The following is a 14,280-nucleotide window of genomic DNA, read 5'->3' on the forward strand; positions in this document are numbered from 1 at the left end:
CTCCTGTATTTCTTTAAGTGTGTTATTAAAGTCCTTCTTGATGTCCTCTACCATCATCAAGAGATATGCTTTTGAATCTGAGTCTAGCTTTTCGGGTGTGTTGGGGTGCCCAGGAGTGGGAGAGGTGGGAGTGCTGTGTTCTGATGATGGTGAGTGGTCTTGGTTTCTGTTAATAAGATTCTTACGTTTGCCTCTCGCCACCTGGTAATCTCCATTGTCCTAAGATCGCGTGGAGAGTCCTCTAGGGGACCGTGATGGAGTCAGCCGACTCTGTGCCCAGTTTTTAACTGGAAGAAAAAAATCTTTATGAAAAACAAGAGCCAATGTCCTACCAGCCTGATTCATTAGAGGAACCTGGGTTAGGAAACTAACATGGATAAGAACTCAACTTAGTTAGAAATTTCTTTTAAGTTTGGAAGGCGCCCATTCTTCTCATTTTCATGTGATGTTATGGAAAGTCCTATCAACCCAAAACTGTCTAGTGTACAGCAAAGTTAGAGAGAGGCACACATGGTAACATAGGGCAGATTGTAACCTGCACAGCTAATGTTGGTGTTGCTTTTATTTTGACACGGACATATTTGTCATTGCATTAAAATATATCCTGGGATCTATTTCATCTACTGACACCAAACCAATACACTATTCCTGATGTTAAGATGTGCTTACTGACAGGAGCCCGGTATAGCTGCCTCCCTCAGAGGCTCTGACAGAGCTGGACCAATACAGAGGCAGATGTACACAGCCAAAATTGGATTGAGCACAGGGAGTCCAATGGGAAAGTTAGGGCAAGGACTATGGGAGCTGAAGGGGTTTACAACCCCATATAGAAAGAACAACAATATCAACCAACCAGACCCCCCAAAGTTCCCAGGGACTAAACCACCAAAGAGTACCCATGGCTCCAGCAGGATATGTATCAGAGGATTGCCTTACCTGGCATCACTGGGAGGGGAGCCCCTTGGTCCTGTGGAGGCTCAAAGACCCAGGATATGGAACGCTAGGCCGCTGAGCCAGAAGTGCGTGGGCAGGTGGGGGAGCACCCTCATAGAAGCAGGGGGAGGGAAGATAGGATAGGGGGCTTGTGGAGGGGAAACTGGGAAGGAGGATAACATTTGAAATATAAACAGATAAAATCACCAATAAAATTTAAAAAAAAATACATCCTGGACCCTAGCAGACACATGCTAGTAAATGAACAAGCTTAGAGTTGTTGCGTTTCATGGTTTCTCATATCTTTGCCAGTGACTGTCTGTTAGAAAAGGAATTATACACACATTGCATCTCTTATTTTAATGAGGTATTGAGCTAACAGAACAACCATTAACGCATTTAAAAGAGGAATGGGTAATTTCAGTATACATTGCGCCCCCTGATATTAGCACAATGCAACTAGGGTTTGGAAAAGTGGGAGAAAGATGATAAGGCAAGCCACACACCATATCTCCCATGCCATAAGATGTCCATGTTCTGTGACTGATAGTCATACTAGGAACAACCACATCAGAGTCAGACACCCATCCTCTACTTCTGCCACTAGCTGTAACACACACAATGCTCCAGATACAATTTCCAAGAAAACACTAAAACAAAACTGCTAACACAGCCAAATTCTTAACATACTTGCAAAGTCTGCAAGACGGCAGGCCAAAGTTAATATACAGAAAAAGGAGACTACAGTATAAGTAGAAGCTGCTGTCTAAATGTCAGGGTTTTGACAACGAGAGGGGTGTTCACATGAATGTCAAGTATCTTTTACTAGGCACAAGTTGATTCTTCTTACCTGCAGGTTATTTTTACATCAAAATCACAGTACATGATTTGTTTAGTATTTCAGGATTATTTGTTTCCAGATGAAAAAAAAATATTTTAATCAGTTTGTGTGTCTGAAGAAATAGTACAGTTCAGAAAACTTTCAATTCAAATACTGACCTCCAAATAAAAAAAAAAAAAAGCATGGGCACATAAAGAAATAGCATGGCTCTCACAACTCTGTTGGGACCAAAGTTAACATCAGCAAGCAAACTCTAGATGGGGCATTCACTTCCCGACTTTTTCTTGGCTCTGCACTTACATCAAATCATTTTGATCTTCTCTTACACATCTTCTAACTACTCTCATATCTACAAATTATCCAACTTACTTTTTCCCTTATGAGAAGAGTGCTTGTCTTCCTTTTGGAGATAAAGCCGTAAATTCCTCAGAGAAAATGGCTGTTTAGATTTGATTTACCCCCAATTTCCTTCATTCTAATATGATTTTGACCAAATTAGTGCTCACAGAAAAAAAAAAGAAAGAAAGCCAAGGAAAACAGAAACTATTTGCACACAATTTAATTTTATACTTACACCCCTCCCCAAAAAACCCCTATAATAGCAAACATATTTATCTGTAGAAAGTGTTTATCCTTGTTACTAGCACACACGTTTAACCATCTTCCTTACACTTTCCTTGAGTGGGGTTGCAGTTTGTGTCCTTGAATGTGTGTGTATAGATTGTTCAGCTAGCCTCTAAGAAGTAACTATGTCATATGCTTTTATTACCTAAAAAATCACAGACTAAGGATAGATATTAGTTCTGTTTAATGAGACTAAAATCAAACTGAGTAACTTCGGCTCTCCTTCTGAAAAACAAAGCCTGGTACACACAACATAGAATCCAAAGGTTCTATGTCAATCTTCATCTTAACATTGTCTTAATGGGATACAGAATTATGCTCTAGGAAACTTGCCTACTAGAAAATAAGGAGTGAAGGATTGTATCTTCATCTAACTAAGGACTTCTCCATGATTAATAAAGGCTAGAGAAAAGAGATGAGACTTTCTGAAAATTGATTAAAAGGCAACACATACAAACAATAGGACCCTCTGTGTACTCAAAAAGAGGTGTCGTGAGGAACAACAGTGTACTTATGTCCAAGTGCAAGAGAAAGAAAAAGGGAAAGCAGCCATTCCTTCCTATATTTGTGAAATCTGGGTTTTATGCAAAACATAAAATATAAAACAATGAAAATTGTATTAACGGTGTATTTATAAATTGGATGTCAGATTGTGCAAAATTGCTACAATTTGACCCAAGATTATTGAAATTACAAGCAACAGAGCATAATAAGCATTTATGCGGCAGTTCAAACATCTGAATGTTTCCTAATCCTGGTCCTGTGACGAACTAGTTGTTGGAATTTGCAGGTTTTTAAGCACCGGACCATTGTCTGCTAATGGTTCTGAGATTTTGAGCCATCTTGTCTGTCAATTTCTGTCCAGGCTGGAAATCTTCTAATGTTTTTGAAGACCACAATTCTACTTGGTACTCCCACACTATTATTACTATCTTAATTATACACATTTATGGAGAGCTGCCTTATCATTAGATGTCTAAGAATGATTAGCAATCATGTTGGCATTATAATTTTCTTTCCTAAAACAATTATTTTAATTGATTTATCAAAAATAGATTTTTACAGATATTTGTTTGAATATATATGGTAGAAAGAGTTGGCATTAAAAATACATTTATTGTATGGGTGAACTACTTCTTTATTAAAAATATGTTGTGCTATAAGTGGTATAGTGTGTTCCTGAGTGTTTGGGGTTTTTTGTTTGTTTGCTTGCTTGTTTGTTTATCTTTCCCCTTTGAGTTTGGAATTCTTAATCATAAACTTTCAACTGTGAGAAAACCACATTCTTATGAAAAGGCTTAAGAGCATTGTTGCCAAGCTTAAATAGAAGCTGGACTTCATAAAAATCTTCACAGGGCCTGTTTTAATAAATTTTCCAACTGTAATAACATGAGCTTGGTTGCCTCATTGAAGTGACCTGCCAAAATTTCCCAATGTTTATCCATGGTTACACTGAATATTAAAAGTATTGATTAGTACATTGTAAAAAAGAATACAACATTTCATATGTGGAGTAGAACCGTTTGCTCCAACTCTACCTATTAGGAACAGAACTTCTCAGGGAACATGGGGAAACAGCAACCATTACTTTTTAGGTGATGTTTAATATAGGTAGAAGGTAGTTTAGTAATATAGGTGAGGTAGTTAACATTTTACAAAATTGACTTTTCCTAGGCGTTTTGATGAAATGAATTGCAGGCTCTGTGAATCAAATAACTCTAGTGGAAACGGATGGCCTTATTGTAGCTCCCTAAGACACCCTAGCTTTTGTTCTTGATGTAGAAAAAAATGAGAGAGAGCATATTTGTTTCCAGATGGAAGATTAATGAACACACAAAAACTGCTTTATCCATAAATATCGTTCCTTTTGAAATTATAGTAGGTTCACCAAAATGCATAGATGCACTGCCTTTGAACTAATTACAGGAAACCTGGTACTAGAACAAAAGTTAAATAAGTCATAACCAGTTGTTTTTCTTTCTTTATTCAAATCAAGTAGAGCTGCTACTATAAATTGGAAATCTGCATCTTTGTTATTCTCATTATTTCTTCATGCAAGGTGTTTGCTAGAGGGAGAATCAGACTGTCTGTTTACAAAATTATGCGACAATCTGCATAATTATTTTGCATATGTGTTAGGTTAGTTATGAATGATTAGATTGTTGTTCGTAGTTAAAACGTCTGAATTTTAGAGAAGCCAATCACTACAAAATGAATGGGATTATTTTAGGCAGAAAAAAAAAATCCAAATTTCAGAATTAGACTACCAGTGTCAATGGGATTTAGAGTGAGAAACATTATTTACCTCTACCCAGTAATGATACAAGCTAAATGGAAGAATCCGCATAAACATGACAGTGTAAGTCACCACTAAGTACAGTGTAACTTAAATTATGTCTGTTCAAGTGCACTTAAAGTGTCAATTAATTGCCTCCATTTCAAATGCACACCTTTCCCCCAATTATCAAATTAAAATTTGAACTGAATCAATGAGCACAATGATAGTTTAATTATATTAAACCCCACGAAATAAACAGTGAGGAAGTTTGTGCAGATGGCCACCCGTGTCTGACACCTCCAGGCGTAGCCAGTGACAAGTACCATTCTCTCGGTAAATAAAACTGCTTTATTTTACTGCCATTGACGAATCCTTGCTTTTAAAAAGATAGGAGAATGAGTTGCGATAGAAGGATTTAAGGGAATTACAGAAGGAGAAATCGCAGACACAGATGTACTTTTTTTTCTAAGGGCACCAGGTGTTTTAAATGCCACCAGAAGGGTGCTCCAGGCAATTCCATGCTGTCCAAGATAGCTTGGCATAGATTATCCAAAAGCTTTTGTGTCTTTTCAGCTTTTGATTAAAGGCCAGTGTCAGGACTCCTCGGGGCTTTTGCATGGTACAGTAAAGCCAGAGGATTTTTTTTTTATGTTGCTGCCAAAAAGATGCCAGTTAGGATAATTACATTTCAATTTAAATTGGTAATTTTATGAAAATTTAAACGAGAATATGTGTCACCCAAATCTCCTCACTTTTATTCCCCCCCAAACATGCACACACACACACACACACATACAAACACATACACACACACACTCCTCTTGTTTAGGGGGGAGACACTGACAGCAGTACACCAGAACCTTCCCATGACCCAGAGTATATGTGCCAGGAATTAAACAGATGAGCAGAAATTGCACAGAGACTGTTTTCTTCGTCCAAATTCATTTTCTAGCCTAGATTTATCACTAGTGTACATTGGAACCATCCCAGGGCATCCTAGCATCTAGCATCTTTCTCACTGCAGATGCCAGCAAAAGAAACTTGAGACCAGAGCTGTAGTATTCAAGACACTGTTTTCCATTCCCAGCCTAGCTTTGTATTTGTTAACAGGATGTAGAAAAGGAATCAAACCCACATAGAGTCTCTCACCCTCTTGGTGAAAGGAAAAGGACACAAGTGGCCAGATGAACCCCAAATTCTCTGTCTGCCACTTTCTTTTTCCAGGACACATACGCAAGCTTGGCAGCACCAGCAAAGTGGAAGTAATGTTCCTTTGTTTAGAATGCAGTGTGTACGAACATTTACATAATAAAATACACACACAAATAACAGATGGTGAAGAGACACTCATTTCGCCACATGTTGTAAGCACAATATCGTTCCTTGATGATCTCATTTCTCTTACTTCTCCCTACAGATGTCTACCAGCTATTTAACCTCAGGGGTTATTCAGATGGTGGAAGGTTTTGAAGACAGCCACAAAGCTGGCTACAGAATGTTTCTTTTCCATCATGTACAAATGCCCTTTCTGGATGGAGTTATCAATCCACAAAAAAAAAAAAAAAAGGAAAAGAAAAGAAAAGAAAAAGAAGAGAGAAGAAAGAAAAGAAAAAAGAAAGAAAAAAAGAAAAGAAAAGAAAAGAAAAGGGAAGAAAAGAGAAAAATGAAAAGAAAAAAGAAAAGCAAGAGCTTTCTTCTGTACAAAAATAAATAAATAAATACATTTTTCGTGGGATTTGTTGAGTAGATATTGTCTACCATGAATCCTGGCAATATGATGACTTTGAAAGGTTTTTTTCTTCTAAGGTTTTTTTTTTTTTTAATCCAAGTAGAAAGTGGTTTATTAATACTTTGGGTTCTTAAAGGACACCTTCTTTCAGGAGTCCTTCTGAAATGAGTAGAAGTCTCCAAGATACTTTGTTCTCACATGTCAATCAGCTACTAGAGTTACATCTCAAATATAAGTTAAGCGATATGTTATGTAATATGAGCTAATAAATATGTTGTAGTGTTAGCTCTCCTTACAATCAGATAACAATTCTCTCAAAACACATGTCCCATTCTGTGAAAGAGGTCCGTCATATTTCAACAAAGTACATTGATAACATGTATCATTAACTTTTTCTTTTTATAAATGCACTTTACTCAAAAGAACATATTAAATGTTACAGTGTATAAAAGAAAGCCATACCATATGCACTTTGTGCAGATATATACATGTTAAGCTACCAGACAATAACTAATAATTCAGAATAAGAATCTGCATTAGCTCATCTAGAGCTTATGACTTCCTCTAATACAATACATCTTTAACTGACATTTAATGTTGAAGTCTAGTATGAAGGTGTAATATTAAACAAAAATGCATCGAAATATGAATATCAAAAATAACTCTCCAGAATCAATATCTTTAAAAACCAACAATGATATTATTCATGAAGGCTAAAATTTAAAAAATAGTCTAACATGCATATCCTGAAAACAATATTCAGAAATAGGACTGTTAAATAGGCTAAAATATATGTTAAAGTTTACTTGAAGGCAAGAAAAGAGATAACTTAGCATATTCCTGAGAGCTGTTTAAGGAAAAGTGATGGCCAATTGCACATAGATACATGACAAGAGAGTCTTTAACAGATAAAAAAATGAGAGAGAGAGAGAAAGAGATGGAGACAGAGACATACAGAGACAAAGAGAGACACAGATACAGAGACACGGAAACAGACAGACAGATCGTCAAACAATTATGATAGTTCAGGAGAGAAAAGCAGGTAAAGAAAGAGGTTATCAGATGGTTGGGTGGGGTGAACAAAAGTCTTGAACTTTGGTTATTAATTATAAGAAACAGGCAAAGAAAAGAAAATATGAGAAATAAATAAAATGTTCGAGGAGAGCAAGCATTGACAGTTTGACAAAATTTACCAGGAATCATTAGATTGAAAGCTTACCACTCCACAAGAGCCTATGATGAATGTATAAAAACAGAATTTCTTAGAATCATAGACTGCTGTGTATTTCTCAAGACAAGTATGTGGGAAACGGGTCCATTTCTTAATAGTTATCCAGAAAACAGATCACTGCCCATCTTCTATACTCTTTACCTCTAGAGTTCAACATGTTCTGTGACTCAGGCCACCGTGTCCCTATCTTTCTTAGTTCGAAACGGAATAACAACAGTGGAGATAGAGCACTCTGCTCATAGGTTTACGTCTAAGTCGAAATGCCTTCTGGTGAGGATATAAGGTCAAAGAACCTGGACAGTGAACCTAATGCACCGAATCCTAGATAAAATTCCAATTCTCAGCATTTGAATTCTTCCACAGACATTTCCTAGAAAATAAACAAAGAAATAAAGACCACTGGGGAATGTGTGTACAATACCTAAGGAGTTAACTTCATACCATCGATTGGGCTCCTACAATAAATTCAGTCTTTCTAAATGGGAACTGTAACCTCTGGCCATTTTCTTCTTCATAGCCCTGACAAGGACTCACAGCAGCAAACGGAATGTGTCCATCACTGTTTTCAGTAACATCTCATCCTCCTTGACTCTCCTTTCTCAGCCTCAGCTCTATCACCCAGAGAATAGACCCATGGCTCCATTTTGCTGGTGGTGCATCCACCTACCTGGCCATTTTAATTTCTCCTTAACTCCCCTCAAGAATGTGCAAGAGCAGGCCTGTTTGTCCCACAAAGAAGAAACTAATCTGTGAAAGTGAGAATTCAAAGAAAGGCCTATGCGGTGGCTTGAATAAGAATGGCCCCCATAGGTAGGTTCATATATTTGAATGCTTAGTCATCTTCATCTTCAGGCATGACACTAATTAAGAAGGACTAGGAGATCCTTGCTGGAGGAAGTTTGTCACTATAGGTGGGGATATGAGCTTCCAAAAGCCCAAGCCAGGCCCAGTGGCTCTTTCTTCCTGATTTCAGTGGATCTAGACATAGAACTCTCAGCTACATCTCCAGCATCGTGCCTACAGACCTGGCAACATACTCCCTGCCAAGATGATAATGACTAAACTGAAGCTGAAAGTGAGCATCAATTAAATGATTTCTTTTAGAAGAGTTGCCTTAGTCATGGTGCCTCTTCACAACAGAAGAACATTGACCAAGACAGCCTAGAAACAGCTTTATAATCATTCCTCCCATTGCTGACCCACCCACCCAAGTGCAGTTTGCCTATGTTTGCAAATAACTTTTTTGGTTCTTTTAGGATTGCCAGCTGAGAAGAACTACTATTGCGAAATAGTCCAGTTGGACTGCAAGACATTCACAGGACAGATCTCGAAGCCTTCTCTCAACTTGATCTTCTTGGTCCTTTGATCACCTATGGCCTTTGAAGTTTCTTCTTGAGGCTGCCTTTCCTCCTGCTCTAAAAGACTTCTTCTAAAATCTAAAAGCAGGTCTCACATTTTCTGGACCATCCACCATATTATCACTTTCCAGTTCAGAATATTTCTGCGGGTCCAAGACAAAGGAACTTTAGAAAACTTTCTAGTTATCTGCATTTGAGAACAGCTCGTGAAAATTGTTATTTCTTATCCCTAAAGTGTTTAAATCACAGCTGTAGGGTGTGTGATATTTTGCAGTTTCACATTATATCTGTTTGTATGGTGAAGAAAATTTTACTTAGCAAATTATACAAGTAAAGGATAATTATTGCCATTGATAACCCTATGATCTAGATAATATTAACACAGGCATGCATACACATACACACACACACACAAAGATACAACTCTAAATATCAAAGGTTTCCTGAACATAGATAGAAATAATCAGAGTTGCTAGAAAACGGCTGTTTTTTTATATTCACACTTTCTTGTACTAAATTGAGAAATATTCTTTATGTTTTCAGCCTCATTAATTAATTTTGTAAATATTTTACTATTTTTTTTGTGACAACTTGTCTTGGCACTATTCTTTCTTCCATCATTCATTCTGATTGAATTCTCCTCTTAATACTTCGTGCTCTGAATGTCTGGTTTCTGTCTAGCATTTACATTTTAAAAGCAATGTTTGACATTGCAGGGGATATGGTTGTTCGCTAAGAGTATTTGCTGTACAAGCACGGAGGCATGAAGGTCTAGGCTCAGATTTCCAGTGCAGACATAAAAGTACAGGATGGCTTAGTCAGCCTGTGTGCCCCCTAGGGGTGGACAGAGACAGGTAGATCCTGGAAGCTCGGTGGCCATCCTGGCTATCAGAAACAATGAGCTTCGAATTCTAGAAGAAACTCTGTCTCAGGGAATAACTTATAAAATTATAATGAAGGATATCTGATGTGCTCCCTTGCCCTCAATATCCATCCCTGCATTCATCCACATACACAGATGTAACCTACACACACATACACAAACACACACTTGGCGGGGGAAGGGGGGAAGGAGAGAGAGAGGGAGAGGGAGAGAGAGAGAGAGAGACAGAGAGAGAGAGAGAGAGAGAGAGAGAGAGAGAGAGAGAGAGAGAGAATCACACATGCTTTTAAAAAATCTAGAGACTAGCAGATCCCTTTGCAAATAACTTGTTGCTTAATGGTGCTTCGAGCTATGATGACCATTGGTCTTTATTTTTGTACTTGTTTTTTAAATAAAATAAGCTTCTAGAGAAACTGCTCCATAGTTAGAGCACCTATAAGAATATAAGATCTATAGTCTGGGTCCCCAGTACCACTCTGAATGAGTGTAGCAACCAACCCAAACTTCCAGTGTTTGAAAGGTAGAGATCGTGGATCCCCATAGCTAGAAGACTCATTAGAGCAACTGTACCTGTGAACTCTGAGTTCAACTAATAAACCAAGAAAAATGACCAAGGAAGACTCCAGGCATCAGCCTTGCAGCCTTGGTTCTCCACATAAATCATTACGCACAGGTATCTGAATTCACACACATATACTTGCATCCACATACATGCAAACACCCACACACATACAGGTACAAACACACACACACACACACACACACACACAACACACACACACACACAAACCTCAAAAGATATACATGGGAAAAATAAATTATAAGATAACTCTGTGACTTTGGAAAATTATAGAAATCTTCAATGTAGAACTGAAAACAAAACCTTAACTTAAGCTGAACTTAAAACCTGGTATGGCTGTTCCTTGGGAGGTTCTGTTATCAATTGGCCAATGCAGATGTGGATGCTTGGACTGAACTTGGGGCTCCAGTGGGGGAGCTGGCAGAAGGACTGAAGGAGCAGAGGGGAATTTCAACCCCATAGGAAGAACAATGTCAGCTGTCCAGACCACCCAGTGCTCCCAGGGACTAGACCACCAACCAAAGAGTGTACAGGGATGGATGCATGGCTCCAGATACATATGTAGCAGAGGATGGCCTTGCCTGACAGCAACGGGAGGGGAGGCCTTTGGTCCTGTGAAGGTTTGATGCCCCAGAATAGGGGGATGCTGGAGCTGTGGGGCAAGAATGTGTGGATGGGTGGGTGACCACACTCAGAGAGGCAAAAGGGAGTGGGGAGAGGGCAGGGAGGGGGGGGGTTGTGGAGGGGTAACCAGAAATGGAGAAATCATTTGAGATGTGTAAACAAATGGAACGATTAATAATAAATAAATAAATAAATAGTTAACTTTTTCCTTATATCACTATATATAACTAACTACATATAGTTAGTTAGTTAACACTACTCTCAGATCCTCATTTAGAAGCTATCTTTAGCAGAAGTTATCTAGTATCACCAGAGACCTTTTCTTCCAAGCTTCTGTCTCAAGCTCTGTATTTTAGGTTCCCTCATTTAGATCATTGTCCTTCAGTGTTATACCTAAAGACTGGCCTTGGGCCGGGCGTGGTGGCGCACGCCTTTAATCCCAGCACTCGGGAGGCAGAGGCAGGCGGATTTCTGTGTTCGAGGCCAGCTTGGTCTACAAAGGGAGTTCCAGGACAGCCAGGGCTACACAGAGAAACCCTGTCTCGAAAAACCAAAAAAAAAAAAAAAAAAAAAGACTGGCCTTGGAGACTACTCCAGTTCCTGTGCATTAGCTGCCTATATCGAGACAAGAGATAAAGGGAGAGAATTACAGGTATTTTCTCAGACCCCCTTCTTACCTTAGAAACAGCAAAGCCGTATTGTGGCAAGCATAAGACATCCCTTAGGAGATGTCTGGTTTGCATTTTCACCACAAGTCATCCTTCACCCAGGAGGCTCCCTGATAGCTGGAGTCTGTTCATTAAGATCATGTCTGCTACTCCATTTTAAGTGTGTTACCTGCCTTCTTCTGAGACACCAGTTTTATTTAGCATGCTCAGTTGTCTGACAGATCTGCTGTCCTCTGTAAGTTCCCATTGCTGGGATAAAATATTTTGACCCAAAGCAACTTGGGAAGGAAAGGGTTATAAATTTCACCTCAGAGCTTTTATTTCTTCGGGAAGGGAAGGCAAGATAGGAAGCATGTGTCACAAAGGAGTTCTGTTTGGTGCCTTTCTCCCCAGACACACATTCAGCAAGGTCTATATTACACTTCCCAGAACCACCTGCCCAGTGGTAGCACTGCCCATAGTAGCTGCTCCATCCTAGATCAGCCACGAAGCAAGAAAATGCCCTGCAGGCTTGCCTAAGGGCAATACGATTTCAGCAGGTGAGGTTTCTGTTCTCATATGGCTCCATTTGGTCCAGCTGACAAAAAAAGCAAGCAAAAAAACAACTAACAAACAAAAAAACCTTACCAACACACATACATAATCTAAAAATAAAGACTTATGGAACTAAGTAAACAAAATAAAAATGTTTCAGAACCAAAAGACAGGTGACCCAGACTTACACATCACCTGACTCATAACATCCACCCACCTTCTTGGTTCCACCCGCAGGTGGGCACAACTGGGAATCTTTCAAGATTACCTTCTTTCCAAGTAGGTTTAAAAGACCTAGCTTTGATCGTTGTTTTTTGTTGGTTTGGTTTTTTTTTTTAATTAAAACTAAGAAATTATAAACTAAAATTTAAAGTTCTATTTACTTCAGAAGTTAAGCAGTGTACCTTTTCCTTGTTCATGGCTCTTTAGAGTGCTACAAACATATGTAGACATATAGAAAAATGATATAGCATTCTATAATTGCTATAGAGCTACAGAAGTAATTTTTTTTTAACTTAGTGGTTTTAAAACTAAGAGCATAGCACCTGATAACTGAAGGTTGGTTTTGTCATATTTCACCTATTGTCACACCTGTCTATCTGGAAAAAAAAAATCTAACATAAAAATGTCCAACATAAGAGAAATAAGCAACTGCCTTCATTGTTTATATCACACTGATGGCGATTCAACTGATCTCAAACATTAAAGAGTAAAGTATCTTCGAAGCACCAGATTTGTCTGCTGCATACTTCTGCACGCTTCCATTGTAAAGAGAATTGACGCTGGAAACAATGACCCTGCAAACGTACTTCTGAACCTTTGTGAGAGGATTATCAAATACCTTCACACCTTGAATACTGTCTCTGAAACTAAGCACGCCATCAGTGATGGAATATTTCCCAAAGGTTCATCTGTATTATTTTTCTATCTACTGAAGAATATGGGAGAACTTTGAAAATGCCTCAAAACTACACCCCCTCTTTCAATAGGAATGTCCACTGACATAATGGTGAGCTGCTGGATGGAGATTAAGAAAAAAAAAAAAAAAACGAGGACAAGAAAATAAGAGAAATTCTTCGGCTTGGGTTGCCATTTGAGGCTTGGGATGCTGCTCACTGTACAATGTCAGTGTGGAAATCCACTCTCATTTTGACTTCAGGCCCTTTCTCCTCTCACTGTGGTGCCTTCCCATATGCTACATGGTAAGTGCCTCAGTGGACTTTTGAATGGTGTGAAATCTCTTACAATACCCATCTCCCAGCACTTCATATTAAGTGAGCCCTGTTTTAATCCACTATGCTGAGGTACCAATATATTTATAGTTCCTGTTCACTATTCATAAGCTATTAGAGGGCACTGAGGTGAGCTGGCCAGTAATGGCATCAGTGGAAGGTGGGAAGACAGTAGGTACCGCTCCAGTAGAAACAAGAAATGAATTATGGTTTTGAATTATATCTCCTGACATTTCGTATGTCCCCTGTCAGCTATCACCTGTTCACTTGCCCATGTGTTTGCCTCACTGGTACTGCCTTGGGGCACTGCTGTGGTTATGTATTTGAAAGATGAATTCCTTTTACATATGTAACAGCTGTCCATATGAATACAGTACGGCTGCCCTAGAACTGTAAAAGCCGTCATCTCCAGACAGGAAACAATACAGAGGAAAATTTCAAACAGTGCAGGGATGGTTGCCCTCCCTTCTTTGGTTTTCTTTATGCCTCTCCTGTTTCTAAGACTTAATATGAGATGGAAGTAGGTTGTCTGCTTGTTGGTTTTTGTTGTTTTTGTTATGTTTAAATCTACATTTAAGAAAATAAACTCTGATGAGAAAACCTGCTGGGGCCATGTTTTAAGAGAAAGAATGTGGCTCTTTTCCTTCTTTTGAGTTGCCTTGTTCAGCCTCAGTGTGATGGTTTTTGTTTTATCTTATTATATTTGATTTTGTAATGTTTGTTTGTGACATCTTGGGAGCCTGTTCTTTTCTAGTCAGAGACAAA

The 14,280-nt window shown here is 38.7% G+C and overlaps 1 long non-coding RNA gene across 1 annotated transcript; it reads left to right on the plus strand.

The window, feature by feature from the left end:
* LOC110311187 lies at positions 1-6,449 on the plus strand. Its single transcript, XR_002379933.1, has 2 exons — positions 1-149; positions 6,094-6,449. It is a non-coding gene; the product is annotated as an uncharacterized LOC110311187 (long non-coding RNA).
* Positions 6,450-14,280: the final 7,831 nt, after the last annotated feature.

Source organism: Mus caroli, chromosome 16 (assembly GCF_900094665.2).
Source record: "Mus caroli chromosome 16, CAROLI_EIJ_v1.1, whole genome shotgun sequence".
NCBI classification, from domain to species: Eukaryota; Metazoa; Chordata; class Mammalia; order Rodentia; family Muridae; genus Mus; species Mus caroli.